This window comes from Parasteatoda tepidariorum, chromosome 7 (genome assembly GCF_043381705.1).
Source record: "Parasteatoda tepidariorum isolate YZ-2023 chromosome 7, CAS_Ptep_4.0, whole genome shotgun sequence".
Lineage (NCBI taxonomy): Eukaryota > Metazoa > Arthropoda > Arachnida > Araneae > Theridiidae > Parasteatoda > Parasteatoda tepidariorum.
In genome coordinates, this window is record NC_092210.1 from 10,626,496 (window position 1) to 10,637,034 (window position 10,539).

The 10,539-nt window shown below is 28.1% G+C and overlaps 1 long non-coding RNA gene across 1 annotated transcript; it reads left to right on the forward strand.

Moving 5' to 3' along the window:
- The first annotated feature begins 7,105 nt into the window (after nucleotides 1-7,105).
- LOC139425981 (uncharacterized) lies at nucleotides 7,106-10,416 on the forward strand. Its single transcript, XR_011637191.1, has 2 exons — nucleotides 7,106-7,216; nucleotides 10,266-10,416. It is a non-coding gene; the product is annotated as an uncharacterized lncRNA (long non-coding RNA).
- The last annotated feature ends 123 nt before the right edge of the window (nucleotides 10,417-10,539 follow it).

The following is a 10,539-nucleotide window of genomic DNA, read 5'->3' on the forward strand; positions in this document are numbered from 1 at the left end:
AAATTAATTAAAGTTAATAAGTGGAAAGATTGATTTTAACAAAAGTAATAGTTTGTATTATTATCCATACTAGGAGGCTTCGCCCCCTGCTCGCTGGCGCTCACCAACCCCCGGAACTGCTTTCGCAGTTCATAAAAGATATTTGAATTATGAGCNAGAATTATATATAATATATAATCTATAATTATATATAATCTATCAAATGTCCACTGAGTCAAATAGTACATATTTTCATATATGTACTTCTGTACTAGTGCATTTTTTCATATTTCTTCAGAAATAGTAAGCGAATTATTTTAGAACTTCAGAATTGTTTAGATCATGTGATACAATGAAGTTGAAAGCTTTTAGAGGATTAGGAGATTGACAATAAATTTCGAACCTCAAAAAAAAAATTTCTTTTTTGAACATCCTATACAAAAAAAATTGACAATAGATTTTCAACTTATGACTGTTATTTTGGTTTTTATATGCAATAATTTCATAAAATTTTGAGAGTCTAGCTTAAATATTTATGGAAATAAGATATTTTTATAAAAATAAAATTTTTTCGTCTTACGCTATAACTTTAAAAATATAGAAGAAAAGTAAAAAAATTTTAAGAACAATTTAAAAATACTTTTTTTATTTATTTTTGCTTTAAAGTTTAATAGGAATCTGTTTCAAACTACGCAAAATATGAGTAATAAAAGTAATTCCTTAATACTGAATATGCAAGAGAAACATTTTAAAATTTTCTTTAATTTTGTAGTGAATTGCTTATCCCGTTTAGATATCTTAAGAAATTGAAAAGAAAACAATGTTCTTAGTAGCGTTCGCGTTTTTTAAAAGAATACTGAAAATGATAAGGAGTATTACACATATTTCATTTTGTGCTATTAAAGAAGATTTACTAAAAATTACACCGACATTGTTGGGAAGCATCCTCCACAAAAGTACCTCTCTTTTTGCTTGTTTTCTTTTCTTATTAAATCACACTTTAGTGCAGGAACGTTTATTGTAAGGTATTATCATTTTTTATTAAAATTATCTTATCTTCCAAAATAATATTTGTATGAAACCCATTATCATTTTCCGGAGTCCCCTTATACTTTGAAAGAGACCCTTTATACATTAAAAATTGCCTGAAACATTTAAATTTTTTTAAATATTCAAATCGGATTTTTTTCCTTTCTTGAAATACCATGACTACAAAATTAAGAGAAAAATTTATTTTTACCGCACATGGCCAGTATAAAATAACTACTTTAATTACTCATATCTCAAAATGTTTTTAATAAATATTTCTCTAATTTTAACGAAAATATTTTATAATTAATTTTATATATGTATATAAATTGAATATGTGATAATCAAAAATTAAATAAATCCATTCTTAGTTGTGCAATATGAATGTAAGCTTACATATTCTCCTGATTCTTAAAAATAATGTTTTAAATTTCGAAATACCTGAAACTTCATTTTATTTAAAAAGGTAAACCAGCCGGTCGTCGGAGGCAGCTAGTTGTTAATATGAGTATTAAAATGAAAAATCACGTCTGCAAAGATAAGGGGACGCTATTGAACCGGGTTCGTGTCATGAGATTTATATTTCTGAAGTTGGAATGTTTTCCCTATACTATTTTGACTATAAAAAGCGTGATATTGTATTTTAAATTATTTTCTCTACACGTTTTAAAAAGAAGAAATCTTTCAAATTGCGTGAGTAAAAGTAGCTTCATTATATCATTTCATTTTGATAGAGATTGCAATATAATCCATATTTGAAAATGTGACCTGGTTTCTAATTTGTATTGCTGTTTGCTTACTTTCTGGTAATGTCCATTTACTTTAATATTTAAAATAAGCATAGAATCAATTTCTGGCTTAAAACATGCATAATAAATTGTTACCCATGTTTCATAATTTATATTTTCTATTTTATGTTGTATGAAATATTTCTAATATCTGCTACAAACTGTTCTATTTTAATTTCAGACACGGCAGTGTCTGAACTCTACTTTTCCTAAAAATATAAATTTAAGGTAATTAAAGGACAAATAACAGAATATTAAATATAAAATTAAATAAAAACATCTGTTTTAGATTTCTAATTTTTAAAGCATTAAAAGTCTTGGCACATATTGCTTTCAAAAAATAAGTTTATCTGTTGCAGGTTTAAAATTTCGTGAAAGTATATAAAATTACTTATATAATTAATTAAAACTAGATTCAGTTTATAAAATTTAAAATATTGTAAGTATATTAATTAATAGAAGACTTGAATAAATATTTTTTTAATTTTGACGTCTTAATTTCAGCGTTTATTGATTTAAATTAATTGAAAAAAGTTAAAAACAATCCGGGCATTTCTTGAAAAAGTTAAGCTAATTTTTCTAATTCATTTTTGGCTGAAGTGTGTGGGCTACTTTTTCCCCTAAGTATGTATCAATTTAGCTTATTATATTTACAAATTGGGCTTATTAATTAATAAATTAATCTTGACAGTTAATAATGAATTTATAATATTCATTATGAATTAGGAGAAATAATTGCTTTAAAACAGAAACTTTAATGATTAAAATTTAAACTATAAATCAATCCAATAAATTCAGGTCAAATTGAGCTTTTGGGATATTTGATACGTTCTGGTTTTTCGAGCGTAAAAAAATTCTGTTTCAATACTATTTTATACTATTATTTATATTCAATACTATTTCAATTCAATCGTTAATTTTTTTATTCAATTATTTTTTGGAACACAAAACAAAATGGATGTTCCTAAAAATATTTATTAAATAACTAATTAAAATTTGTTGAATTTATATTGTGCCCGGTAATCCCTAAGTAACAATATTTGTAAGAAAAATATGCACACCAAATGTCTTCGAAAAACTCAGCACGTACTGGTATGTTAGTTTTATGCAGATGCATAAATAAAGTATTACGTTCATTAATATCTTATCTGTATAGGACTATATTTTTTTTCAGGCTATGTAAGGTACGGAAAATTGCATTTAATCCAAGTGTTTGAGAAATTATGAACAAAGTATTAATGTTACAATCGAATAAGCACATTATACCTACTGAAGTTAGAACGTAGTATATATATATATATATATATATATACTACGTTCTACGTATACTACGAAGTATATATATATATATTATTATTATTATTTGTGTATAGGTTACCGTTAAAGTGTAAAATAATCTATATCATATATCTCATTCTGAAGCCTCTGTGGGGTTTACCGTCCGTATTCCAGTGCCTGAAGTTGACAGAGGAAAAGGTGATGTCAAATCTATTTTAGCTATCATCATAAAAATAACCGAAGAAGGATTTTTGCAATTGGGCACAAGAAATGGCCGCATGAAACAATTATATTCCTGATCCCAGTTCCGTGTCTGCTAACAAAAATTAATTAAAATCGAAGAAGTACCGGATGTAGAAACATCGCTCCGGTTGGTTGCTACAGCTCTTTAGGTACTGGTCAGGGATTTAAAAAATGTTCCTGTAAAACCCAGTGTGTCAACAAAAAATGTTTCTGCTTTAGAAATAATGCTCTTTGTAATTCCAAGTGTCATTTTAGTAATCCTTGTTGTAGCAAATGATTTTATGGTACGTTTCCATAAATACCATTTATACGCTGCATAAATTAGATAAATCGCTTCGTTTTCATTTTAATTGTCTATCATTAGTTTATTTATAGAATACCTAGTTATTTCATTTTAGATAAATTGCTTATTTTACACTTTAATTGTCTCTCATTAGTTAATTTATAGAATACCTAGTTATTTCATAGAATAACTAGTTAAAGTGTCAACTTAATAACATATTACACACTTTAAGCCTACACGATCAGTTATTTCATGGAATAACTAGGTATTCTATGAAATAACTTTATTATATACTGTAACGGTAACACATATATATATATATTATACAGAGTCCCGCAGAGCACTGATCGTTACGGTTCCCAGTAGATCGATGAAGTCAAGCAGCATTGGTTGCGGTCAGTATGCTGGTGGGTGTCCACTTGGATCATACTACAATGGGACTGAGGATGTGCGGTATTGGTCCTCGTAAAACTGTTCTACCGTAAAGTACTTGATTTCTGAGTATGTCGTCGGTCTACCGAAGCGGGGATTAAAATTGTGAGTGCATGTCTTCGGATCATCCTCAGGGATGTTTCCTAGACCATCGTCAATAGTACAGTGCGCAGCTCTAGTGCGACTTAAATAAACTACAACGATATATGTTCAGAATTCTTATGAATAACATGACACGCAAATTAAGAAATTGGACTGTTGACGTAACGGTTGATATGTCAACTGCAGGCCCACCAATCATACTGTGGGGGAAAACTAACAAGAATTAAACTAACATGAGCCATCGAATAATGAAATAAAACTAAATTGCCAAAATAAATTATTTATTAAAAACCTTAAAATAAAAATGGACTTAGAACATACTTGAATCGTTAGAAAAGGGAACTATGCTCCCTGAAATTTGCATAAAAGCTAAAGTGATAAAGATAAAATAAAACCTTGAAGAATTCGACCATTAAATTCTAAGCTAAACATGCTATACGAAATCGTTAATCCAACTGAAAAGCAGACAAAATATAAAAGTTAGCAAGAATTTCATAGAGCAGGCGTTACAAATCAACAAATAACAGATAAGGAAAGATTTTTTTTCCAACACGTTATTGTTAAATCATTCATCTGCGGCTGAACACATATGCAGGTGATAAGTGAATCTCTTATGCATGCTTTAAGATTAAGTTTTGACTTTATACATTAAACTTAAAACAAAAAGTTTTCAGGAGGGGATAAATGAATTTTTCACTTTTAATTGATATTACGACATTAAATATTTAAATAAAAATGGTTATTTATTTTTTGAAAACTGCAATTCTACCAATTATTGGATAAAAATGTATCGTAATTGTTCTTCATTTGAAGAAGATAGAACCGTATGATTTTCAGCTTTTCTTCAATTATAAAAATTATTTCAATGGTTTCTTTATTCAGACCATTAGAACAATCAACAGATACAAAAAAAATGATTCTCCATTACCCCATTTATTTTTCATTTTGAAACATAATTGCAGGAACACTGTATATTTCAGAATAAATACATGAAATTAATTTTTTGACTATTTTATAGCGAATCTACTGTCGGCTGGTAAGTTAATGTTTACATTCTTAATTTAATTTTATTGTAACAATAATGATCGATTTCAATGTAGATAAAGTTTATCTGTAATTAAAATAAACATATTAAGAAATATATATGCTGGATAAAATTAAAAAGTAAATTAAATATTATATTACCGAAAATGCATTTATCACAGACAAATAAATTACTGATGAAATGAAAAAAAATATTTCTATTTTTCTTGTAACGGTTAAGATACTGTGCCAATGAGGCACTATACAAAACTCCATAAAGAAGCTGAATTGCAGTATGTATATATATATATATATATATAAGATCAAAATGTAGAATAAAAGCAAAGAAAAATTATAGACATATAAAAAAAGGGGGTGGGAAATAATAAGTAAAAAAATAAACAACATTTTATTTAAAAAAAAAAAAAAANTAGTGGAAAATTAGTGATAATTTTTAGATATGAGTTGATCAATAATGAGGGCAGTAATTGTAACAGTGAGAGCAAACTGATTTTGATAATTCTTGATGTGACATGACAGGAAGTAAAGCAGATAAAGAATTATCGTAAGCCAATGATGAAATACACTCACTAAAAAGATTCATAATGTTTCACTACGTTACATAGCGTTGTTAAAACTTGAGCCTTAATGAAGGCTTGTATTAGACTTTGCAAGACCAGACAAAACATGGTTTATATGTACACCCTGATTTTGCTTGGTAACACCAGAAACTAAATTATAAAAAGATGGCACATCTAAACGAAACTGCTAATAATTTGCTTCATGTTGAATTGAAAGTTTGGTTTTAAATTATAAGTTTGTAATTAATAATAATTTAAATAATAAAAGAAATAATAATAATAAAAGAGTTTTTAATTACAAGAAAATTAATAATGTTAATGGAAACAATTACAAAAGTTAAAAAAAAAAAACAAATTAAAAAAAACTTTTATTTCGGCACAAATACGTTTCAACCGTTTCTTATCAAAAATTAGCAGTTTATTGTGAAAAAACGGTATAATAACTTTTATTCAAAATATTCTCCTTTACTAGACACTACTTTTTCCTATCTTTCTTGGAGCATTCGAATACCACCTCAGAAGAACTCTTCATCTTTCGAGGACATCCACGAATCGGCACAATACTTGGTTTCTTCAAATGATGTAAATTTCTGTTCCAATAGACCATGTGTTATCGATCAGAATAGATGAAAGTCTAAAGGGGCAAGGTCTGGTGAATACGGTGGGTAAGGGTAGGACCTCCCATTGGAGTGTTTCCAAATAGAAAAATCGATTTTCATGCAAATTCGACTCTCAATGTCTCTTGGCTTCAGTTCACATGGAACACAACTTCCTTAATTTTGGATCATTCCCAACGATTTTAAACGATGTCAAATTGCTTTTTGAGTCACTTGTAATGCAAGAGCAAGTTCTTTTAGCATTTGGGATTAATCTCCTTCCAATTACTTGTCTTCATACAGTTTTGGCATTCCACTGCGTTCTTCGTCTTCCACGTCAAATTCATCGTTTTTAAACTTCTGAAACCACTCACGACAACTTCTCTCACTTGAAGAAAACTCACCTTCAAGAAATCCATGGACCTCTGATGGAGATTTCTTCAAATTAAGGAAGTAAATTAAAAGTTCCCGCAAATGACGCTTGGTTGTCAACAAGCTTGACATTTTTGCACAAAAACATTTACGTATAACTGATACGGAAGCAGTATTACTTTACACTGTTAGAAATTTCTGAGAAAAATAGTTATATAACAATTTATTAAATTGTTATTTTACCATATTTTTCCAAAACAGTAGAATAAACGTAAAAAATATGGCACTCAAACAGTTAACATTGAGAAAAACAGTCGATTGATCATTTTAACCAAATACGTTAAAACAACATTAAATTTATTCGCGCCATCTAGGTCTTTCGCCATAGTAACGTTCATCAAGCTCAAAGCTCATGCGATAATGGAAATATAAATATTATTCCATATCGCATGAGCTTTGATGGGATGCTTGGGATCTCCATCACCATCGAGCAAGACTAAGATACAAAAAGTAAGTGTTTCATCATCAATTATTTCATGTTATTATATATTGTATTTAAGTTTGAATCCCTCGTAAAAATGTAATTTTGAGTACATGTGTTCTTATGCAGTGTCAAGTGATAAGTAATTTTTTTCTGGAGAAAAAAGATAGTTACTTTTTGTATTCAGCAACTTATTTGTTTTGATCGTTATATTATTACTAAAAAACTTAAAATGTAAATCGCTAATGCTGTAATTTTTTCATAAAGTGCTTAATTTAACGCTATTGCACTTTAATATTCTACTAGCAACGAACTTTGATTTTCGAATGAAAGCACAATTCTTAATTAAATATATTATTACTATTAAAGTTTATTCATTGCATAAGAAATATTATTCGTGAAAGTCTAATACAGTGTTTCCCAACCTTTTTTGTACCATGCCCCACCTAAGCCTTTCTAAAATTCTTATGCCCCCCTATGTAACATATACATAATTTTTAATATAAGAAAATCGAATTGTTCACTTAAGAAACTTAGGAAATTGTTAGCGAAACAAAGTAAGTAAATTTTCAGAACATATAATGAAAAACTAAAATTCAAATTCGAAATAATTTTAATAAAGATTTTTCTATAATAATTTAATATTTTAATTTTGTGAGATTCTTGCCCTTCATGCTTGCTGCACATAGATTTTATCTTAGGTTCAAATTTGGTTAGCTTCAGTCTCAAGTCTCCCCATTGTGTTTTATTCAGACGATTTCTTTCTTTTACCAATGAAATCATTTACAGCACTAAATCCACATTCAGCTAAATATGAAGATGGAATCGGTAACAATAGTTTTCTTGTACATTTGATTGAATTTGGGCATTTTTTTTGTTTCCTCACGAAGGCATGATATCACTCATTTCATATTAAATAAAGTTTTAACTGACTAATCATTCTCCATTTCTGCAAGTTCTTGATATATCAGACAAATCCACTAACATGGACTGCAACATCCATGTTGGAAAATAAATTTGTTTTAAATCAGAATATCTTTTTCTTAAATCATCCGATAGAATTTTCAGACGATAGACAATAACAAGTAAATCGGTATCATTTACTTCACATTTTTGGAGCCAATGAAACTGTTCAAAATTTTTGTTGTTAATATATTTCTGACATAACTCAATAAGGGTAATGAAACCAAATATCTTCGTTTTTGCATCAACAAGAGTTTTATTGGTTCCTTGAAGTTAATATATTCGGTTTTTCAAAGATATTGGCTAATTAACTCACAAATGCTTTACCATCGACTGTAAACAGATACTTCATTTCAGGTTTGTCACCTTAAAAATCCTTAAGTCACATAATATTTTTGACTGCAATTATTTAAGAATTTATTATTGTATTTTTGTAGTATACTTGTAAGTCGTATTTTTTTCTAATTCTTATTTTGTTATCCTAAATTTGGTAGTTTGAAATTCATTTGGCACATTGGTGATAGTGGCTGCACAGATCCTTGTATGGACTTATTCCCTAAATTATTTTAAGAAGTTTTTTTTACCTTAATATATATAATTAACATTTGACCTTGTGATAAATTGAAAGTTTTGATTAGTTCTGTTCTATACTAAATATTAAAATGAACTTGATGACATTCTGGTTACTTTTGATAGTATGAACCAACTCAAAAACTCATTGCTTTAATAAATTTTTCGAGAAAAAAAAACTGACTGGTAATAATTAATATTAAATGTTTATCTGATTGAAACAGCAAAAGAGGTTAATGCTACCTTGGTTGATAGTTTGCGAATTAACCGTAAAGTAAAGTTATAAAGTCTTAATGATTCCAATTTATTAAAATAGTAGTAAAAGGCATATTTTTTATGAAAAAAGTGACAGTGTGACAACTAGCTAGCAAATTGCCATTTGTTATGTTTAGTGCCTTGAGGTAGGTGGTGACTGTTAATTTTGCACAATACTGTACAATATTGACAAAATTATACTGGAAATTGTAAAAGTGTTCTCTTCTAAACAAAATAATAATTAAAAATAGTAGGTTTTGAATTTAAAAATAGTTTTTTTTTCTTTTATGTTGAATTTGCTTTTCTTGCACTTTAGTGGAGCAAATTATACTTCACTTATATTTTATTTTATATCCGTTGTTGAACAGCCAACCCAATTTTTGGGTTTATGACAACAAATGTTCAACTCCGTAGCCTTGTAATTTTGAACCAATCCAGAAGACAAGAAAACTCCTGGATCAGTACTCCCAGAAGTAGTGACTTGTTATAAAATCATGAGGGACTTAGAGACTCGACAGATTTAATGTTCATCAGTCACCATTTACTACACATGGAGTCTTCGGCTGGCATGGATCGAACCCACGAACTCTTGGACATGTGCCCTGGGCCCTATCGACCAAGCTATCCCAGCCTTTTATTTCAGTTATAGTTAGTCTGGTACATCCATTATGTACAAAAAATGTCTTCATTTATTTATTGTGTTTTTTTTTCTGGCCGACTACTAAACCTGAACATACCTAAATATTGAAAAAAGAGTCAAATTAAAAAAAAAATCTAGTTTTTATTTGTTTTTGTAAAGTGTAGTAGTGTATTTAGTAATTTTACACATTTAATTCCTTTTTAAAATTCTCATATTCATGATTTAGTCTTTATTTTCTAGCTTTTATCCCATTAATTGCTGTTAAAATTTATCTAGTGTGTTCATTTTTATTACTTAAATTCACTTTAAGTTATTTTAATGTAATGAGGCAAGGTGCTATATATTTTTACAGTTTGCAAAAGTGAATTGTAGGCTAAATTGAAAATGTGATAAATAATAATTTAAAAGCAAAATTTATAATGTATCATTGCAATATATGTAATTATGTAAGTTACTCATCTAGAGTGTACTATCTCCACATGTCAACTCATAGACATGAGTTCCGTGTTAAGTTTAAGTGTAACTCGTTAGTTGCAAATAAATTAATTTGCTGTTTTACTATTAATAAGTTTATTTAAATATAAATGTATTTCAAACTTATTAAGTATGTACTTAGTGTAGGTACATCTAAATAGTTAATTTTCTTTCAGGTCTTCAAACCACTTGATCTGCAATCGTTACCAAAGCATCCATGTCTTAGGTAATTGTGTGATCCACAAACATAGAGTTTCAATTTGCCAGTGACTAAAAATGTCAATATATTTTTAGTTTAATTTTAGCTATTGTTTAAAAAGAGAAAAATGATTAAAAGAATTAAAATAATTCATCTGGGATATTTCTCTCCCTATTTAAACTTGCATATTGAATTTTATGAGAATAAATGCTGTAAGATATTTTTATTAATAATTGAGAAAATTAATTAGA